The sequence below is a fragment of the Neomonachus schauinslandi genome, chromosome 3, assembly GCF_002201575.2.
Source record: "Neomonachus schauinslandi chromosome 3, ASM220157v2, whole genome shotgun sequence".
In the NCBI taxonomy this organism is placed as follows: domain Eukaryota; kingdom Metazoa; phylum Chordata; class Mammalia; order Carnivora; family Phocidae; genus Neomonachus; species Neomonachus schauinslandi.
In genome coordinates this window covers 165,310,991-165,334,200 of record NC_058405.1, presented here as the reverse complement: position 1 = coordinate 165,334,200, position 23,210 = coordinate 165,310,991, and positions in this window count along the sequence as shown.

Here is a 23,210-nt window from a genome sequence, read left to right as displayed (position 1 = left end):
TTCTCGTCAGCGTTCAAAAAGACCCAGCCAGGCATAGTGGCAGAACAATCCTAGCAGTGCCTAATGTGGTGTCAGTAACAAGAAGAACAGGAGCCGTGGAGATGGGCCCCGAGAGCTTGGCCAGGTGCCCGGAACCCACACCTCCGAGGCTGCAGCACAAGTCCAGGCTTCTGTCCCAGTAGGGAACTCGGGCAAGATGGTGAGGCCAGTCAAGCAGGATAGAATCCCCACCAGAGGGCCAGGCAGGCTGGTGGGGAGAAGGAACTTGGTGTCCAGGCAGCCATCTGGGATTTTGTTCACCTCTACTGCTTCTGAGAACACTGATTATAACATATGTTGGTTCCTAAGCCAACTCCCTCATTGGCCTCATGATTAGGTAATAGGAACTAAATCCTGTCAGCTTTGGGTAACAGGAACTGCTAGCAGCCAGGAGAACTTGAGCAGAGAGAGACAGAAGGGTCCCAGAAGGGCCAAACTCAACACTGGCTCAGACACAGGTGAAGACCCACAATGACAGGCACACATTCGTTCAACTGAGAGTTCAACACAGACTCAGTGAACACACTATTACGCCCCAGAAACCAGTGCTGCTGAGTTAAGCCGAGAAAGTTTGGAGATGGTAAGATAGGGGAGGGGACTAACACAGACCGAGCCCTTACTCTGTGCCCATCTCTCTATCAGCTTATGGAAATGCAAAGAGGACCAAGACAGAGCCTTTCCCCTTAAGGAGCTCAGAGTCCGGCAGGAGAGCCAGGCCCACAATTAACTCGATGAGGTAAAATGTGGTTACCTGCGCGGAAGCTGAGGATGTGAAGGGCTGCAGAGGCAAGGAAGAAGAAAGACGTGAATTCTTCCAGGGTAAGTAAGGAGAATTCCAGAAAAGGATTTGCTGTCTCACAAAGAGATGACATTGGAGATGGAGTTTAAAGTCTGAGTAAGAATTTAACTGTGGAGAAAGAGCAGAAGGACTCTGATAGCGCGAGAACATCGTGAGAAAGCCTGGAACACATTGAGGCATGAAGGGGCATGGTGCGTTAGGCGGGCTGGAGGAAGAAGGTGGGTCACAGGTCAGGGGTGACAGGTCAGAGAAGACCCCGGAGAGATGGGGTGGAGCAGGGTATGAAGGACTTTCAGATAATAGGGGACCACGGAAGGCATTCAGCAGGCTTGGTGTAACTGGCCTGTTTCCTTAAAGACAAAGGACTGATAAACAGGAGAAGGGACGGAAGCAGGAAACCCAGGGAACCACAGAGCATGTGCGGAGAACTGGGCCAAGTTCAGAGGACCTGCCCCATCAAAAAGGGACGGCCAGATGTATTTCGCCTCCCATCCACGGAAAAGAGGCCCAACGTGGCCAGATCCCCCCACTTTTCATGAAAATCTAGAACTGTACATTCTGATGTTGACTCTCCACTCACCACTCTGATTTTTAATATTGGCTTAAACTTTAATTTTTATTTTTTTAAAGATTTTATTTATTTATGCGAAAAAGAGAAAGTGGGAGGGGGCAGGGAGGGAGAAACAGACTCTCTGCTGAGCAGGGAGCCCGACATGGGGCTCGACATGGGGCTCGATCCCAGAGCCCTGAGATCATGACCTGAGCTGAAGGCAGATGCTTAACTAACTGAGCCATCCAGGCACCCCTTGGCTTAGACTTTTAAAAATCACCCTGTGGGGCAAGCAAATTTTCCTCAGTTACATTTCTGCACAATTAGGATCAAAGGAGAGATTGAAAATTAAGTCAATATAGTTTGATAATTAAGCCCTGGAGTCAGACTGACCTAGGCTTGAAATCGGGTTTTCCCACTAACCAGGAGGCCAGGGGTAAATTAGGTTAGTCTCTCTGAGCCTCAATGTGCAAGATGGGTGGCCAGGTTATTGTAAAGGACAAACGAATATGCTAAGCATTTAGCACAGAATTTGGCATGCTCACTATATGTAAGCTTCTGTTGTTAAATCTATTGTATTATCAGTCTTGTACATTTTATTATGCAATCAATGCATTATTCTCCTTTTCTTGAGTTCTTTTAAGATTTAAAGCACAGGTAACTACTACAATATTAAAAAAAATTCTATTTTCGCAGTTTTGATACCCATAGTAGTAAGAAAAGTAAGGAAAAACGTAACCGATATATTTACCCTCCCTTTGGGGAAAAAAAAAAAAGAGGAAATATGGACCTAAAATTCATAGACTCTTTCTCCCAAAAATATGCAGTAATTACATTTTTAAATGAGCCTCGTCCTTTCTCTCCCTTCCTTTAAAGTCTTGCACCTAAGTTTTAACTTAGCAAAAAAATGTCCAGCTTCCATTTTCAATAATAATGGAGTTTTGTAAACATTTTTAAGAACCTAACCTAAACTTAAAATTAACTTAACCTAAACTTAAAATTAAAGGCAAAGTTGATCTCTTAAAGAAGCCTATATGAACAACTATCTCACCTGCTAGAGATAAATGTTCAGTGTTTTACACTTAATCCTCAAAATATTTTTTTTTTAAGAAGGTTCCATGATGGATGTGCAGCCCAACATGGGGCCTGCTTCTCCCTCTCCCGCTCACCCTGCTTGTGCTCTCTCTCTCTCTCTGTCAGATGAATAAATAAAATTCTTTTTAAAAAAAGGATTTTATTTATTCATTTGCGAGAGAGAAAAAGAGAGCACAGGTCAGGGGGGCGGAGGAAGAGGGAGAAGCAGACTCCTCACCAAGCAGGGAGCCTGACGTGGGGCTCGATCTCACAACCCTGAGATCATGACCTGAGCCAAAACCAAGAGCTGGACCCTTAACCAGCTGCACCACCCAGAGTCCTAGTTGGTAGCTTGTTTTATGCCACAGCCTGTAGCCAATACCCCAGCTACTCAACGGGCAAGCTAGCTACCAGCTGCATCATTAGGAGGAACACAGGTGCCGAAGTCTATTCAAAACACCCTGATTTCTCAGGTCAACACCCTGTCAACTTCAACTTTATAAAGCAGAACATGATTTCCTTCTTCCTTGGAATTTAGAATGTTGGTTTTTTTTCACATGGTACTGGAAGAACTTAGGGTTACGTAAGGGCTTCCTGTTGATGAAAGTGAGTGGACCCTGGAATGGAATTAATGTGTAAAGTTGTAAGATTGTTCTACCACAAACTGTCTAAAGACTAGGGTCAATGACTTTGCTGATCTCTTCAAGGCCAGTCTGGGAGTGATCTGCAAAATAATCCCATTCCTTTGAATGGCCAAGTCTTCCCACAACCATATGCCTAATATGGCCCTTTAATCTATTATCTCATTTTGAAAACCAGACTTGGAACTTCTGTAAAGTTCTAAAATCGAGGTTTTGTAAAGCTCCCGCTTGTAACTAGCAGTGGGATTGTGTGACGAGAAGAGGTTTGATTTGGGATCACAAGTGCCCAATAAGCTTCTTGTTAGTTGCATGGTTTTATGTAACTCTCTGAGCCTCAGTTTCCTTTTCTGTCACATACCAACACAAATTCCTGCCTTATCTGCTTCACCAGCTTTTTGCGAGGAGCAAATGCAATAACATTCAGGAAGCCAATATTGAACTGGACCTTGTTCTACTTTATCGCAGGGGTAGACACATGTAATTATTCTATAATAAAACTGCAGCTCACAGAGGCACTCAACTTCAAACACATTCCTAGACTCTCCCCCAAGTGAGCAGCTATTCATATTTGAACATTTTAATAAATGTGCATAGAAGTTCATTTAAAGCTTAGCCTCCCTCCCCTTTAGGGAAACAATCATATTTTCTCCTTTAATAAAGATAGTTATGAATTGCTTAGTGGATTTTCATTCCTTTCTTTGTAATTCGTCTATTTTTACGTTTAGATTGTGGATATGTTTCCTGAGATGATATTTTTTTTAATCCGTGTGTTATTTCTGGCTGCCATTTTTTTTTTCCATCTTGAGCTTTTAATTCTTTAATGGGTACATATCCGTCTTTAGTGTCTAGTAGATTCTCCACCACCTCCTCTTACCTATTTCCTCTCTCCACAGACCATCAATGTTGCATCCGCTCAAACCCCGTCAGCCCATCGCTCCGAGACATTCCACTGGAGCAGTGGAATGCTGGCTGCACATGTGAATCACCTGGGGGAGCTTTTCCAAACATCCTGAAGCTTGATTTCACCCCAAAGATGGGATTGAGTTATTCTGACACAGGGCTGAGGCATCCCGATGTTTGCAAAATTCCCCAGCCGATTCGCATGTGTAGGCAGGACTTTCAACCACAGGGATAATTTGCTTTCTGAACAAAGTGTCTATTTTTTTTAAGTTTATTTGTTTATTTATGTAATTTCTACAGCCAACATGGGGCTCGAACTCACAACCCCAAGATCAAGAGTTGCATGCTCGGGGCGCGTGGGTGGCTCAGTCGTTAAGTGTCTGCCTTCGGCTCAGGTCATGATCCCAGGGTCCTGGGATGAAGCCCCACATTGGGCTCCCTGCTCAGTGGGAAGGCTGCTTCTCCCTGTCCCGCTCCCCTGCTTGTGTTCCCTCTCTTGCTGTGTCTCTCTCTCTGTCAAATAAATAAATAAAATCTTAAAAAAAAAAAAAAAGAGAGTTGTATGCTCCTCCGACTGAGCCAGCCAGGTGCCCCGTGAACAAAGTGTTTAAATAGTTGCCAGCTTTACACACAAGGCAAATAGTCTTCTTTGCTAATTCTATTTAGGTTCTTAATCTCAAGACATTATAAGATTTTATTTTATTTATTAGAGAGAGAGAGCGCACGCACAAGCAGGGGGAGTGGCAGGCAGAGGGAGAAGCAGGCTCCCTGCTGAGCAAGGAGCCCGATGTGGGACTTGATCCCAGGACCCTGGGATCATGACCTCAGCCAAAAGTAGACGCTTCACCGACTGAGCCACCCAGGCGTCCCCAGACATTATAGATGTCAATTCAAAAGAACTTCATAACCAGTTATGTAAGGTTGTGTGTATCTCATGGGCTCTACGTCCGCAGGGCTACTTGGTCTGTGAGGGAATGTCACATGCCTGCACAGGGGGAAGTTCTTCGTGCTGAGAGGGAAAGCCCTTGACATATCCTGGGATCTTTTGACCCCTCCACACACAGCTCAAGATGCCTTGCAGAAGCCCCTGGCCAGGGGCTGAAGAGCTGGTGTTCTTCGTGTAAAAGTAGGACAGAAATTAGGAAATAGACCCAGACAAAGAGGAGCGCGGGCTCATTGGGCTGAGTGGGTGACCACCATCTGTACCACTGACTCTGACTAGTGTACCATGTGCCAAATCATCAGTATCAGGTAAAACCAGCCCCTACCGGCCCAGTCCTACTCAGGTCACCATCTCCCACCCTCCTGCCTCATTTCCACTCACACATCACTTCCTGATGATCTTGAGTTCCCCTGGCTCCTGACCTCTGCTCTGCTTCCTATTTCCAACTGTACTGTGCACTCAATCTAACTTCTTCAGTTTGGCCCATGGCAATCCTTCTTAGACAAAACTGTGTACTCTACCCGAGGCCCAGATCCTTCCTGCCATGTTGGATAGAAGACGGGGATTAGGAGAAAATGAAGTTAAGTGGGGGCCAGCTCATGAAAAGCCTCAGATCCATGCTAAGACCTCTGTTCTACAGACAAAAAGGCTCTGCCGTGCTAGGTTTATGCAGAGGAGTAATACTACCATCAGTAATTCTTAGAACTCGAACTCAGCTTTGGAGACAGGTTGGTGAGAGGAAACACTGAAGGCCGGTGATGATTATAACACTTGGGGCTGGTTTTGCTGGGATATGACCTAATCAATTGTAGTGGGAAGGGGGGGTTCAATCTGCCGCAGCTGACAGAGAACTTTCAGGAAGTATTTATGTAAATACTTGATCTAATCCAACTACTTTTTACCCCATCAGTATTGTCCTTGTGTTCAACATCCTGGGCCTCACCTCTCCCCCTTAAAAAAGACAGGGGTACCTATAGAATTACTCTATAATAAGAAAACTCACATTTGATTAGGGCTTCACAATTGACAAAGGACTTTCTCAAAGTCTCCCTCGATCCCTGTTCCAACCCTGTGGGATGGACATGAATATCCTCACTTTAACAGATGAGACTCAGAATGCACGACTTGCCCAAAGCCCCAGAAATGGTAAACGGGCAAGTAAAAACTCAGTCCCGGTTCTTCAGACAATTTCAGTGCTGCCTGCCCCTCAACACAACCACCTCCACAAGGAAAAGGAGGCTTGTCTATTTCCTTTCATACTGGGAATGCTGGGACACAGCAAAGTTCATTTTGCATTATTCTAGGTCATCTACTCTATTATAATTATTTTACTGTAAACATTAAGGCTTTGCCAAGGAGGATCACTGTTAACTTATTTTGTTTATCTTTACCAAAACCAAAGGGATGCCTGGGTGGCTCAGTGTGTTAAGCGTCTGCCTTCGGCTCAGGTCATGATCCCAGGGTCCTGGGATCGAGCCCCGCATCGGGCTCCCTGCTCAGCGGGAAGCCTGCTTCTCCTTCTCCCTCGCCGCTCCCCCTGCTTGTGCTCTCTCTCTCTCTCTCTCTGACAAATAAATACATAAAATCTTTAAAAAACAAAAAACAATACATTCAAAGTATATTTCCACATCTGTACATTTCACCTTTGTTAAGGAAAAAAAATTGGGTTGCAAAGGAATCTTGCCAGCTTCAGTTCCTTTGACGGGAAGTTTGGACCCCTGTTCACGTCGTTCCCCCATGCCCCAACACACTCAACTTCACACTCTTATCTCAAGCCCCACCCACCTTCAAGCAGGTGGTGGGACACACAGGTGTGTGCACACACACACAGAAACACACACACACAGCATGGAGGGCAACAGACAGGAAGACTGTTAGGAAGAAGACAAAATTCAGGGGACCCGAGGATGGATGTGACATGAGGGTAGAATGCCAAGCATTTGGACAAAAACCGCCAAGCACGGTTTTGGAATAAAATGAACTCAGAGGAAGAGTCTTTACCTAAAAAACCTAGAGCTCATCTTTACAGCTCATTTCTTTGGTTGTCCAAGTATATGGGAGCTTGTGCTCAGCTCAGGAGACACCGCTGCTTTATCGTTTGGGGTGAGTGGGTATTGGCACATGAGGATATTGGAGAAAAACGGTTGTCAGGCGGCATTTAAGTGTTATGCCTAATTCGTCCACTAGAGGGAGACCACAGACAGGCATTTGTGGCATTTCCCGTAACAGATGGAAGTTTCCATAGTTTTTGCTTAGCTTCATCTCTCCTTGAGTGTCAGAGGAGCACAAAATGCTCAACAGATACTAAAAACTCAAGTGAACATTTACACATTTACATATGTAAATGTTCTAGAGCCTTGCCCGATAGTAGGGTATAAATTCCTACCAAACGCTCATGACCTTAGAAAGAAAAAAGTGAAAAAGTGAAAAAGGAGTGATTTTTAAAAATCTTTTCTTGGCTTTTACACATCCTGAAAGAGCCAGGCACAAATCACAGATCTGGTACTATTTCTAATTTATTAGTACCCCCCCATGCCCATGTCCCTCCTATCTGCTGCACCCCTCACCCCTACAGAAAGCATTCCACGATGGATCTGCTACATGATATCATCTGTTTCTCACTGAGGCAACTAATGAACAAATATAATTATATTATAGACAATATAATTGTCTACAGACAAATCAAAAGCAGAACAAATAATAATTTGCCACATCCTGTTAAATAACCTAGGATGAAATCAAGATTAGACCAAGACATATCCAGTGTATTACTCCAGAGAATAAGATTTCTTTAGCATCCATTAGAGCCAAGCATTCTAGGAAATTTTTAGAAATGAATGGAAAGCTCTCACGGTAACGGCTCACAGCCTATATGGTCTAGCCATTGCCTACCTCCGGGACTCTCTCCTCTCCTCTCGTTCCTTCCTTCTTCACATCGTGCCTTTTCCATCACCTAAGTTGTGCAGGTCCCCCTTGCTTGAAATGTTCGGCTTCCATCATCTAACAAGCGGCTTCTTATCATTCAAGTTCCAAATTAATTGTCACTTCCTAGGAAAAGACTTCCTAAAGCACCCACTCCTATCTGCCCTTCCCAACAGAACCCTGCTCTCCAGCAGGGCACTTTGCCGCCCAGGATACCAGTCCACACTGCCCAGCCTCGCTAGCAGCTGGATGTAGCCATGTTTCTGGCTAATGGGGTGTAAGTGAAAATGTGGAGTGGGACTTCCTAGAAGCCTCCTTGAAGAGAAGCAGACAAGCCCTTCTTCCTATTTGCCTTTATCCTACTATCTGGAATGCAGGTGTAATAACTGGAACTTCGGGAAGCATCTTGTATCCTGAGATGGCAGTGACAAGGGACAGATAGGAGCCAGAAAGACTAATGGAACTGTGGAATGGGAGCAGAGCATACAACATCAGCCTCTAGGTATCTTTTATGCGGGAGATAGAAATGAACCGTTTCTTTAAATCACTGCTACTCATAGCTTTCCTATTCCACGCCACCACACCTTAAGACTAACTAAATATACCACACCCATCTCTGGACACATCACCCTCTTTTCTTCACTCCCTGAAACAGCTCATTCATTTGTGTTTCCATGAGAGCAGGGTCCAGGTCTCCCTGGCCCCCTGCAGTATCCCTAGCACCTATGACGGTACGACATTTCCATGCAGGAATTCCCTCCCAGAGTTTCTCAAAAGTTGGTGTTGTTTTGAGTTCAGGGAAGAATCCACCGAGAACTCAGTTGAGGAAAGTATTATAATTCTTCCCACAAGAAATAAAGTTAAACAATCTTCAGGGAGATGTTACTCGTTTGAAGGAATCCACCAGCCTCTGTAATTAGCGATATACAGTGGGGAAAAAAATGGGTAAGTTTTCAGCAGCGATGCTACTTTACTTTGCTGTAACCCAAGCATCTTATTCAAACACCTGAAAGCTGGAGCCTTGAGAACGGGGGGCAGAACGGCATACACACTGTAGATTCTGAACATGAGAAAGATGAAAGCAAGTAATTCAGATTCAGATGATGTAGCTGGTGCCAATCAGTATGAGCTGCAAGATGATGTCCTTCTGGCAATTTCTAGAAGAAGAAAAATGGTAAACCTTTTAAGAATTTTCTCCATTGTGGGGCGCCTGGGTGGCTCAGTTGTTAAGCATCTGCCTTTGGCTCAGGTCATGATCCCAGGGTCCTGGGATCAAGCCCTGCATTGGGCTCCCTGCTCTGCAGGGAGCCTGCTTCTCCCTCTCCCACTCCCCCTGCTTGTGTTCCCTCTCTTGCTGTCTCTCTCTCTGTTAAATAAATAAAATCTTAAAAAAAGAAGAAGAATAATTTTCTCCAGTGAGAAATTCTCTCTTTGCAACAAGAATAGGGAAAAAAACAAAAAACAAAAAACTTACAGGTCATTTTGAACTGCAAAACACTCTGGAACACATTAAAAAAAAAAAAAAGATCGAAAAAGATTTTTAAAGACTCTAAACCTGATAAAAAATTATTTTCTTCCCACTAAAACAAGGATACTTTTGGAAAGAGGAGTATTTTAAAATTGTGAGACATTGAAATTGCTTAATCAGCAGTTGAAGTGTGAAGAAACCACAATGCAAAATCTAAGCAAAATCCGAATTCTGTTTTGACCAGTATGCTTTTAAAAGAAATTAGAATCTGCTTAATGCAGAATAAAGGTCTAATAAACATTTAAGCAATGTTAGTAGTTTATAGGAGGTGGACAGCTTTTTTGCTTTGGCAAACAAGAATGAAGTAATTCAATTAGCAAAATCATTAATGGAAAGACTTGTGAAGGAAAATATGCTATATCAGAAGAAATGCAAAAGAAGTGTTGTGGTCTATCCATCGTGGAGTCTGACACTGATCTAAAGTCAGAATTAGCAAAAATGATATGGACTTCAAGGGCAAGATCAAAATCAGAGAAGACAATATTTTAATCATTGGGAAAAAGGGAATGAATTTATAATAAGCAACAGGTACCTTAATGACCAACTTGAAGATGCTTCTAGACACACTCTCAACAATTCAACTCATGTCAACACACAATGAAAGATCTTTCTACATCTGGAATATTTGTCATAAAACAAGGATCAAGACAATTAGGGCAGTTTATGCTTTATAGGTCTTTAAATTTCATTTTAAGAATGATAACTTAAAATTTAATTGTATTTTTCAATTTTTAAAATTATTTGGGATTTGTTTTATGTTGATATTTCCTTTTAATATTTTCTTTTTTAAAAAAAGATTTTATTTATTTGAGAGAGAGAGTTTGCACAAGCGGGGGCAGGGGCAGAGGCAGAGGGAGAAGGGGACCCCCCACTGAGCAGGGAGCCTGATGAGGGACTCGATCCCAGGACCCTGGGATCAGGACCTGAGAAGGCAGATGCTTAACCCACTGAGCCACCCAGGCGCCCCTTTTAATATTTTCTATTATCAAAGGTCTGTATCAGGTAGAGTTTGTTTTCACATGTCATTAAAATGTATTATCTTATACCAATATATATGTTCATAATAATAATAAACCGTGCATTTGTTACCACCTTTTTCACAGAAAGTTTTAATATAACCCTATCATAGAAAAATGATTCACTGTTTATGGTGGTCAGTCATTTAAAACATGTAAAGAAGATATTATAGAAAAATACAGAATAACTTAAGATTTTGAGAACTCCCAAGAATTCCTAGGGATTCCCATTTCTTGTTCCAGAGTCCTGAAGATTGATATCTATCGGGAATTTACAAGCAGTGGTACAGTGCCGGGCACAGAGCAGACTCTCGGCTCTGTTTAGAACGAGCAGATGGTATTTTGTTTAATAGGCCAGCAGGAGATGTGAATATGCCCATTTCACATGTTAGAAATTTGGGGCCTCCTTTGAGGCCAATGTAGAGCAACACCCTTGAAATTCTCAAAAGCTCTATTGTTTGCTGAAACATTCTATGCGGCACACCCTGAAGATTCGTAGAAGTACTGCGGGGGCTACCCTTACATTCTTGTGGCGAAGCTCGGGTCATGATCTCAGGGTCGTGGGATCAAGCCCCATGTTGGGCTCTGTGCTCAGCGTAGTCTGCCTGAGGATTCTCTCTCCTTCTGCCCCCCCCCCGCTCTCTCTCTCTCTTTCTCTCTCTAAAAATAAATAAATAAATTTCAAAATCTTTTAAAAAATTGACTTAGGAAAAATTGACATCTCTGCGATGTTGGGTCATCCTATCCAAGAATAGAAGATGTTTTAATTATAAGGGCTTCATAGAATATTTTAATATCTGGTAGGGCTAGTCCCCACTCACAAGTTTTCTTTTCCTGACTATTCCTGCCTGTTTATTTTTATTTATTTATTTTTCCTGCCTGTTTATTTTTTCATGTAAGTTTTCATATCAGCTAATTGGGCCCCATAAAAACATGTATTGCTATTTTTATTGGGATTGTGATCATTAATTAATTGAATTAGGGAGAACTGACATGTCTTCCAAGTCCAATCACTTCAAAATAGATATTTTTAGTTTGAATGTACACGCAGACACACACACACACACACACACCCCAGATTCTAAAAATTCATGCCCATTTTTGAAATGACCAATTTCATTCAGTTCCACTAGTATTTACACATCACCTACTGTTTGCAGATTGCTGTCAGAAAATACAGGCAGATGAGCAAGCCATGGTCTCTGCCCTGAAGATAACCACCTGAAGGGGGCAATAAGCACTTCCATAAATGACTACAATTTTTATAAATGACTATAACTAGACTTACATAGCATTTAATGTTTACTGGTTGGGGTAGCATCTCTCTGAGCTACAGAAGTCTAGAGCCTAAATATCCATGTGAAGTGCTCACTTAATGTCTCCAGTCATCCATGGTAGAAATGCAATTTGTTTGCTCTTGTGTATGCCACATGCTGATTTCTCCAGATACCCTGATCGCCTTCAGCATGGATCCACATCCACAAATGCTCTCCTCCAGAGAAGAAATGATTAAGGTGAGACCATTGATTCACTCTACAATATTGAATGAGTGACTAACTGCTCTGGGAGCTGAGATCATAGTGGATAACAAGAAAGACCACATCCCTCCTTGTGATGACTGCTTTCTAGAAGCAGAGACGGAAAACAGACACATTAAATTATGTAACATCATTTCAAATAATGATAGGAGCCAGAGGAAGAGTACAGCAAGTCAAGAAGAGAAAGAGGGAAATGCTATTTTAGATAGGATGGCGAGGGCAAGCCTTCTTGAGGAGAAAGTATTTGGGCAGACTCGAATGATGTGAATGGGCAAATCGTGTGAAGGTCCCTGGAGAAGAGCTTTCTGTGCATGCAGGAGCATCTGCGGAGCTAGGGACAGCATGGAAGCCAGCACAGCCAGAAGAGAAAGCCAGGGAGAAGAATGGAAGGAAAGGCTTGAGGTAGGCAGTGCCTAGATCAGGTAGGGACTCTGGGCAACAAGGAGTTTGGATTTTGTTCTGTGAGAAGGGATGCTTTTAGCAGAGGTCTGATCTATGTGTTCAATCTGGCTACCATGGGGAGAATAGATCCCAGTGAGGGTCAGAAGTGGAGAACTGGTTAGGAGTCATTGGTGTTGTTCATGTGCAAGATGACAGGGGCTTGGGCCAATGAACGGCTGTAAAAAGGAAAAGAAGCACAGAAATGCAGGGATTTTTTAGAAGTTAAGCTAACAGGACTTGCTGACAGACTGAATTTGGGAGTAAGGGGAAGACAGGAGCCAAGGGTGTCTCTGTGGTTTTTAGCTTGAGCAACCTGGTAAATACCAGTGCCATATATTGAGAAGGGATGACTACTGGAGAAGGAGCCAATTTGGGGCAAAAAATCTGAAGGTGTATTTTGGATTATTTCAAGATACTTGGTTAATAATTATTTCAAGAATCTTGGTTACTTCCCACTAATTTTTAATATCTCAGTGTAAGTTGTATGTTCCTTTCTCATTCTTCTTTAGTATCCAATTAGAGCTGTTCCCAGGAAGACAGTTAAGTCAGGTGTAAAAGAAGTTATGGTAAATGAGCACTTGATCATTTCTCAAAGGCTCCAGCAAGATCTTTGTATAAAAAGGAATTAATCAATGTTAGTGTTGGTAATAAAGGATGTTTGGGTCTAACTGATTTCATTTGTAATCAAGCAGGAAAAAAAAAATTAACAGAGGTTAAACGAAGTTGTTTGCCATGTTTTGCAGGGTCAGAAACAGAGATGCACTAACAGCTTACCACTGGCTCTGTTCAGGCGGATGGTGCAAGATCAGAACGCACTGCTTACCTGGGGGGCAGATACCTTAACAGGTAATCAAGGCCTGATATAATCTCTGGACCGGAGCCGCTTAGTCATGGAACATTTTCTTAGCATTTGTCATACACGGGGCACTGTGCTAGGGACTGTCGCTGTCACATCCTGCACTGCTATTGTTCTTCTTGAACACCTCTTTGTTCTCAGAGGGTCTCCCATGACTTCCTAAAGGCAATTGATTGTTTGGGGTTTGTTCATAGAACCATGATGAGCCTTTAAGACCAAATACATACCTTAATGAGATCATAAATGGGTTAAGGCCTGTGAAGTCTTGTGAGGTGTTCAGGTGAGAAGCTCTCTGTAGTACCCATTGATACTATCTTTACCTTAAAAATAGCTCTTAAGGGGCACCTGGGTGGCTCAGTTGTTAAGTGTCTGCCTTCGGCTCAGGTCATGATCCCAGGGTCCTGGGATCGAGTCCCACATGGGGCTCCCTGCTCTGCGGGAAGCCTGCTTCTCCCTCTCCTACCCCCACTGCTTTTGTTCCCTCTCTCACTGTCTCTCTCTCTGTCAAATAAATAAATAAAAATCTTTAAAAAAAAAATAGCTCTTAAACAAAATAATAAGCAAAATCTGGATCCAAAAAAAAAAAGCTGTGAAGGGGATATTCTTTATAAAGATCTTAGTTTCTCCAGTCGGTTCTCTCCTGGCTAAGTGAGAATCCCAGGTATTTTGTGAATGATGAGGAAATGCAGCCATCTCAGGCCCCAGCACTAAGTCTTAGCAGGTAGAGCAGGGCAGAGTATCTTCAGCTATCGTGAACCATTAATTGTTTTGCATTGTGTAGGAAAAGTACAGTGGGATCAGGCCAATTATGAATGATTTACATCTTAAGCAACAAATGCACAAATTTTCTTTCTAAAATTCAAAAGATTTTTTTTCTTAAAAGTAATATATTTTAACAGAAAATTTTAAATACAGAAAATTATTAAAAAGAACTCTATAACAACTCCTCAGAAGTTACCACTGTTAATATTTTATTTATATAGCATATATATCCACATACACGTATATATCTATAAATCCTCTTTTAGGAATATTGATTTCTATGAGTGTATAAAAAAAGAGCATGATTGAAATCTGAAAGATCAACTCCTAATGGACTTCAAGTTATAGGGAAAAGTTGCTTAGCACAGACATAATAATAGTTATTTGCATTTTATAGCACATCTTCTGTGTATTTTCTCTTATTAATACTACTAATAGCTATTATTAATATCATTCAGAACAATGATACTATTAACAATTAATAATACTTGTTATTAATTATTATTGTTGAAATATTGGTAACCGAGGAAAGAATAGCTTCTGGGAGACAAAAGTCCAGCCCCAAGTTACGGTTAGATACAAGACAATGAACCGTATTAAGCCTCAGTTTCCTCAAATGTTCAATAAAAATCCTGTCTTAGATGAAGTTTGAGGCTTCTTCCAGTTTTAAAATCCCGTCCAAGTCTTGTTGTAGAATATGGGCACTTCTTGACATGCATTTCTTGAGATGCAAAATTTCACTTTCAAATATTTTTTGAATATTTTATCTAAAATACACCTGTTTTCAAGCAAAGAAAAAATGGATCACATTTTGAAAAATATTCGAATGCTTTGAAGATGGGGCCTATTTACAAAGACCAATTTGTTTCCCTGCATCATTTTAGCATGCAACTCTACTCCAGTCCTGAAGCTTCCTAAGTATCTGAGGCTTCAGAGAGTGGAGGTGGAGGAAGCTTATTACCATGGAGATAGATGGGAGCAAATGGTCACATCATCAAAAGCAAACTAGAAATGTACAAAGCTTTTGTGATGCTGATCCTTTTTTTTTTTTTTAAGTAAGAAGAAGAAGGAAAAAAGGCACAAATAAAAGGACAGATCTCCCTCATTAAATCCAACACTAATTTAGTAATCAGTGAAATAAAGGTACTCTTGAAAGCCTGCTCCCAGAAAATACAGTACAACAAAGAAGCACAAAAGGTTGCGGGCTGCCAGGTGTAATTTCCAGGTACTCCAAGTGCATTTGGACTCTCCATTCTCTTAGCTTTGCTCTACAGATTGGCTGTCTTTCACGGTAGATTTGAACTCTCCATTTAGTCACCCCAGTGTGTTATCCAAATATTTAGGAGGGAAAAAATTGCAAGAAAATAACCTTTAATTTTTATGATTCTCCAAAGGAAACTGTTCAAAATTAAGAGGTCTGAGAAGCTAAAAATGAGTGTTAATTTATTTTTCTGTTTATTACCTATCACTTTGGATAATCTGGAAATAATTTTGACAGTAGGGTAAGAGTCAAAGTTGGGATAAAAGTCAAAATCTACAGAAAGTAACTTAAATCAGAATACAGTCACCATCAATTAGATTCATGCGTGTGGGTATATATATAGCTTTTCTATTAACCCTATCCATTATTTCACATTACTCTGGCAGAAGCTGCCAAAAGCCTAAAGGCAGGAAAGATTTATACTCAGTTCTTCATAAATATTCAAAAGAAAGGAAATCATTTAAGAATAAATATATAAAACTTAAAGAACTTAGCCAAGATTCTGCCTTGAACTTTCAGTCTATAAGTTAGAAATAGTAATTGCATGGGATATTTTAGAGACTGACGTGATGTTTTAAAAGTGTTTTGTGCTATTCAGAGAGAAAATGCAATTTGTTATATTTTAAGTGTGAATTATGAGGAAAAAATGTCTCTTCTTCTTATCTTCCTCTTCCTCCTCCTCTTTTTCCTCTTCTTTTTGCACTTCAGATTTTCCTCTTTGCCTATAGCAGTAAGAGAGAAGACTCTCCACAATTATAAAAACATTAATTTCCTTAATTGATCTATAAATCCAATGCAGAACCAAATAAAACACCAAGGTAATTTTTTATAACTTGAGAAAATAGTACTAAAGTTCATTAGGAAATGGAAATGGGGGCGCCTGGGTGGCTCAGTTGGTTAAGCAACTGCCTTCGGCTCAGGTCATGATCCTGGAGTCCCGGGATCGAGCCCGCATTGGGCTCCCTGCTCAGCGGGGAGTCTGCTTCTCCCTCTCCTGCTCCCCCCTCTTGTGCTCTCTCTCTCTCACTCTCTCTCTCAAATAAATAAATAAAATCTTTAAAAAAAAAAAAAGGAAATGGAAATGGATAATTAGAAAAATTCTGAAAAAAGAGTAATGGGAAAATAATTAGTACAACCATATCTTATAATAGTATAATAATCAACATATTTTATTCTGGAGAAGAAATATATAGCTAGATAGAATAGAACAGAATGATCAGAAATAAATCCAAATATGTATTGAACTTAATGTGTGAAAAAGGTAGATGGATCAAATTTATGGGAGGTGAGGGGGAAGGAAGATGTATTAGTTAATAAATAGTGGCAGGTAAACTGGCTAGGAATGAAAAAATAAAATAAAATGGTCTTTACCATACTCTTTTTGTGCAAAAAAATTTTCAGGGGATTTAAAGATTTTCAACATAAAGAAATAAAGTTATAATATTAGTAGATGAAAACTTTGGTGAATTTATTATTTGGTGGATAATCTTGGCATACAAAAACACTTTCTAAGACACGTAATCCTAAAGTCTTAAAGGAAGAGAAAAACAAATTTGAACACATACGAACTGGATAAAAAGATTGCAATACACTTGGCAAAGAAATTATCATTAATATAAAAACACATGGTACAACTCAACAAGTCAAATCAAATCAGAAGAAAAATGGTCAAATATGTTAAAATCCTCATCTCTTTCACAATTAAATAATTACATATCAAGGGATGCCTGGGTAGCTCGGTCAATTAAGCCAAGTCTTGCTTAACCTTCTGCTCAAGTCCTGATCCTGGGGTCCTGGGATCGAGTCCTGAGTCCCACATCGGGCTCCTTGCTCAGCGGGAAGCCTTCTTCTCCCTCTGCCTGCTGCTCCCCCTGCTTGTTCTTATGCTCTCTCTCTCTCTCTGACAAATAAATGAAATCTTTAAAAAATAATAAATCTGTATCAAAAACAGTGAGTATATCCATACAACAAAACATTATTTAGCAATAAAAAGTAGCATTGTTTAGGGGCATCTGGATGGCTTAGTTGGTTAAATGTCTGACTTCAGCTCAGGTCATGATCTCAGGGTCCTGTGATCGAGCCCCATGTGGGGCTCTGCGCTCAGTGGGGAGTCTGCTTGTTCCTCTGCCCCCCTCATGCTCTCTCTCTCTCTTTAAAAAAAGTAGCATTATTTATAATATCTAAAAAGTGTAAACAATCCAAATGCTCATCAACTGATGAATAGATAAACCGAATGTGGTATATCCATCCATACCATGGAACATTATTCAGCTATAAAGAGGAATGAAGTATTGATAAATGCTACAGTGTGGGTGAACCTTGAAAACGCTATGTTATGTGAAAGAAGCCATACACAAAAGAGCACATGTTGTATGATTCCAGTTACATGAAATCCCCAGACAGACAAATATAGCGAGACTGAGAGTAGATTAGTAGTTGCCTAGGACTGGGGGATTGAGAATCAGGGGGAAATGGGAGTGACTGTTAATGGGTACAGAACTTTGTTTTGTTGTTGTTGTTGTTGAGGTCATGAAAATTGAGTGTGATGATGGTTGCACGATTCTGTGAATGCACTCAAACGACTGAATTGTGCACGTTAAATGGGTGAGTTGTCTGGTATGTGAATTACATCTCAATAAAACTGTGTTTTTTAAGTCTTATTTAAGAAAACAATGAGGTATATGAATTTGCTTATCAGATTACAAAGCTCAATAAACAGTGGTGGAAGTGCAAATTGGCACACTGTTTTGGCAAATGACTTGGCAATACCTTTCAAAATTCAAATAAATTCAGCAATTCAAACTCAAAAAATTAACCATATGTGTATTTACAAAAACTTGGCAAGTTGCATACAGAAGAATATTGTGTGTAATAGGAAAATCTGAAACTCTGGAGGTTGCCATTTAAGGGAATATTATATACCTTTTCAAAATATCATAGAGTTACATGGGCTGACATGGAAAGATCTCCAAGAAAACAATAAAAATAATATTTACTGAGCACTTGCTACGTGCCACTCTTTCAAGTGCTTTACATGCGATAACCCACCTAATCCTCTTTGCAACCCTATATTTTTTCTTATTATTACCTCCATTTTATAAATGATGGCACTGAGAAACACAGGGAGGATTAAGTAACTTGCCTAAGATCCGGTAGCTACTAAGTGGTAGAAACCAAGTTTCTTGCATAAATTTCAAAAGTGGATATTGGGTACCTGGGTGGCTCAGTCAGTTAGAGTCTGCCTTCAGTTCAGGTCATGCTTTCAGGATCCTGGGATCAAGCCCCGCATCAGGTTCCCTGCTCCGCGGGGAGTAGGCTTCTCCCTCTGCCCCTCCCCCTGCTCATGCACGTGCTTTCTCGTTCTCTCTCTCTCAAATAAAAATCTAAAAAAATAAAAAATAAAAAGTGGATATATTTAGAGATTTCAGGGGCTCATCACAAAAAATAGCTATGTGAGATGATATGTTAATTAGCTTGACTTAGTAACCATTTCACTATGTATATGTCTATCAAATCATTGTGTTGTACATCCTAAATATTTTTAAATTTTTTTATTTAAAAATTTTTATTTAAAAAATCATAGGAAAGGGTCAACATCAAATGTGTGATTGTGGTTTCCTATGAAGATGGAAAGAGGAGAATGGAATTAGGTTCAAGCTACAATATTTTCTTAATAAAATATCAAAAGCAAATATCACACAGTATTAATATTTGTTGATTCTGACAGTGGGCACAAATGTATTTGTTATATTAGTCCTTGTATTTTTCTATAAATTTAAAGGTTTTCACTTTTCTAACAAATATTCTTTCCACCACACTAACCTGCCTCCTGATTGGTTACTAGACAGCAAATGGACAAACACTTTTACGGAATAAGGTAGGGTTTTTGTGGGGGAGGGAAAGGGGTCAGCGTTTAGTTACTTTGTGTGCTTTATGGTCTACAGTCTCCACTGCTGATTGAAAGCATTTGGCTGAAGTCGTGAGGGTACCTAGGACCTGACCCTTCTTTCTCATTCTAGCTCCCTGGTGTCTAGACTGCTCATGCCCAGGCTCTAGTCCAATCTAGTTTGAAACACTATTGATGGTGCCTCAGTCATTCAACATGGGTTTCATCACATCACTTCCTTGCACAAATGCCTTCAAACTCTCTTGAGGGAGGAAGACTTCATTGTTAGCTTGGGTGTCAAGTCTTCCTCAGTCTCACCTAAATCTCTTTCCATAGTTACTGCCCATGAGGTTACCCTCCATACTTGCATTACTGTTTGATGTACACCATTTTTGCCTTATCCCTAGATCAGTCTGTCCCCCTTCCTTTCTGTCTTTCTCTACCACAGCCTTACTTCAAGATCCAACTACCCAACGTCTTCCCTAGAGCCTTCCATGACCACCCCAGCCTGGCTTCCTGATCAGGGTTATTCAAACCACAGCAAAGCCCCACTTCCTTAAACTCTCCCCCAAATCACCTAACACAAGCTCAATGCCTATAAGGAATTGGAAACTCTCTTCCTGAGATGCCCCCTGCTTCCCCCTGGTGTGTGCTCTCCTTCCCCATAATGAATAAAAAACCCAACTTTGTTAACTGCAGGAGTCTGCCTGGGTGACCAAGAGCACTAATGCATTAGATCGGGTGAAAGAAGAAAGTCACAAAAAATAAAAATTTCCATTCAAATGAAGTTAATAAAAGTCAATACTAATTAAATTGTTTAGGGATGCATTACCACATAGGTGATAAAACTGTATAGAAATAAAAGTAAGAAAAGGATTATCAGAAATGTTGGTATAGTGTTAGTTCTAAGGGGAAGGAAGGGATTGAATGGGTTGAGACATAATCAAGGAGTGAGCTCCAGGGAAGGATGTCACTTACGAGACAGAAGCTAGCAAAAGCCTGGAAATGGATGTGAGAGCTGTGTGTGTGATCTCTCCTCCATTTGTGTCTGGGGAGAAGATTCAAGCATTATTCCACTTCACAGGGAGTGGATTCAAGAGCATGCTTGGTGATAAAGCTTCAGTCCAGACATAGCTTGCTTTATTCAAGGATGAGGAAGGAGAACAAAACACCGCAACCTCACAAAAAACTTCTGCGGAGTACGAGAAAGAAAACAATTTTCAGAAGACTCCCAGGAAGAGCTTGCGCCAGGAATTGATCCCCTGTACGATATAAAAGAAAACTTCAGGGAACTGATAGCCCTCATTGGCCCAAGACGGACATTTAACAAGGGAAGAGTTATGTGTTATGAAAAGAAGAGAATACAAGGAGAACACATTTGGATGAAATAAAAATGCAGCAAGATTTTTAAAGGAAGGATGATGTGATAAGGAAAGATGGAAAGGAAATTAAAACAGAATGCTGGAATTAAGGAAAAAAACATGGGAGGCATAGCAAAATGGATGCTGTAGTGACATAGAGGACAAGTTAAGTCACTATCAAAGTACAAAGAGGAGGACAAAGAGATGAAACAGGTAAGATGACAGAACGGAAAGATAGCAAAGAAGAGAGTCAACTGGTGTTCCTTAAGAAAAACCCACAACAATGGGAAAAACACAGCCGCCAGAGATGGGCTAGGAGAGTGATTCTCCCTGGAGGGTGGGGATGAGGATGCAGCCCTGGGGGGCGCCGGATGGGGATTGCCCTGTCAGGAATGGTGTGCCTTTAAATTGCAGTAATGAATGACTGCTGGTCGGGCTGTGCCGTGTCCTTCGATTATGTCAGGGAAAAAAAAATACATCGGAACCATTGTAAAATAGATCTGAGATAAAGATAGTGAACAAATGTGCGAATGCAAATGTTTAACAAGATCGGAAGTGCTAAACCACATCCCACGTGAAATGGATCAAGAGAAACCCACATCTAGACACATTTGGACAAAACTTTTGAACCATAGGGTAAACAGGGGCGGGGGGGGGGGTTTCCACTTTTTAATTACAGTGTTGTGGGATTTTTTTTGGCAAGGAAAAAAAACTCGAACTCTTGTACCTATGTATTCTTTGGTCACATAATGAATAATAGCATTATTATAATTTAAAAATAGTTATAAGAGACAAATTGAAAACAAGAAGAAATTTCTATTTTATTTATTTTTTATTTTTTTTATTATTATGTTAATCCCCATACATTACATCATTAGTTTTAGATGAAGGAAATTTCTATTTTAAAGATAACACTTGGGGCACCTGGGTGGCTCAGTCGGTTAAGCATCTGACTCTTGATCTCAGCTCAGGTCTTGATCTCAGGGTCGTCCCATGTTGGGCTCCATGGCAGGGGTGGGGCTCACTTAAAAAAATTTATAAAGATACTATTCAAATTCAGTAAGATATTTAATACAAAAACTAAATTTTTTGCTTTCTAATAAAAAATACCCACTTTGCAGTTTGTACTGTATCACCGTTTTTATCTTGGGAATCTTTTAAATACCCCAAATCCAAGAACTCACAAGGGATTACAGAACTGAACTTAACTCATGTTCTGATTCCTTGTCTTTCCAATCACCATTGTTATTACTTATTTCAAATCTGCTGCTTAACCACAGGCACTTGTAGCACCACAAGTGTTGGAAACACCAACTGGACCCCTAACGTGACTGGAGCAATCCTGAACCATTATAAAGTTACCTTTGAAATGAGCCTGTGTGTCGGCATGTGCTGTTGGAAGCTCAGTGTATGACTGGGAATTCTTGCAATTAATGTCCATGTCTAGCACAACACTCACTAGGGCACCTGCCTGGGTGGCTCAGTGGGTTAAGCATCTGCCTTTGGCTCAAGTCATGATCCTGGAGTCCCGGGATCGAGTCCCGCATCGGGCTCCCTGCTCAGAGTATGCTTCTCCCTCTGCCCCTCCTCCACTGGTGCTGTCTCTCACTATCTCTCTCTCTCTCTCTTTTTTTAAAAAGAACATGATGTTTACTAAAGGATAAGTAATAATAAAATGTGCAATGTTCAGGTATTCCTGCAAATTATTTAACCTCAGCAATGGTTGAAGATTTAGGCCAAAGATTTTTCAACGAGAAATATTTAATTACTGACTTTGTTGACATTTGCTGGCACATGGCGTTAATAAAGGGCAGACAACTTCACTTGGCTTCATTGTCGTTCCCATCACTCGGCCCTTGGTCTACCACTAGTTTGAATAATTCTGGTCAATCTGGCTGTGAAACTAAATGCCAGACCATAGATCTCTCTTTTTTCTAATTATCCTCCAAAGAGAGGGCTGGGGTTTCATCAGATAGAATCATGCTCTCACTGCATGTGTCAGGAAGCCGATAGAAAGGTTTAAGCAAGCGAGGGAAATAGTTTTTCCGAGTAACAGCTCAGGGCTGATAGAGCAGCTGTATGTTGCTGTCAAGTGATGCCCGCTCCCTCTGATTTTTTGAACAAACATCCCTCCCTTTTGTCTTTTGCCCTTAAGCTCACAAAACAGTGCCAAACCTCAAGATCCTGTGCCGACATGTTATGCAAGATGTAGCACAAAAAGCAAAGGCAACATTCTCCCAAAACCAAATCTGTCCCTTCTTATGAGGAAAACATTAACTTTCCTAAAAGTCTCATCCACCAGATTTCCGTTTATATCTCCTTGGTTAGAACTTGTCATCTGGCCACTCATAACTGCAAGAGAGAGTGGGAAATAAAGTCTTCTTCTTTTACCTGGGTGCATTGCCATCCCACGTAAAATTGGGGTTCTTTTGGGATGGGGGAATGGATATTGTTTAGGTAAAGTGCTTGGAAATTACAACTATTAAATTCCTCTGTTGGGCGCCTGGGTGGCTCAGTTGGTTAAGCGACTGCCTTCGGCTCAGGTCATGATCCTGGAGTCCCGGGATCGAGTCCCGCATCGGGCTCCCTGCTCGGCAGGGAGTCTGCTTCTCCCTCTGACCCTCCTCCCTCTCATGCTCTCTGTATCTCATTCTCTCTGTCTCAAATAAATAAATAAAATCTTAAAAAAAAAA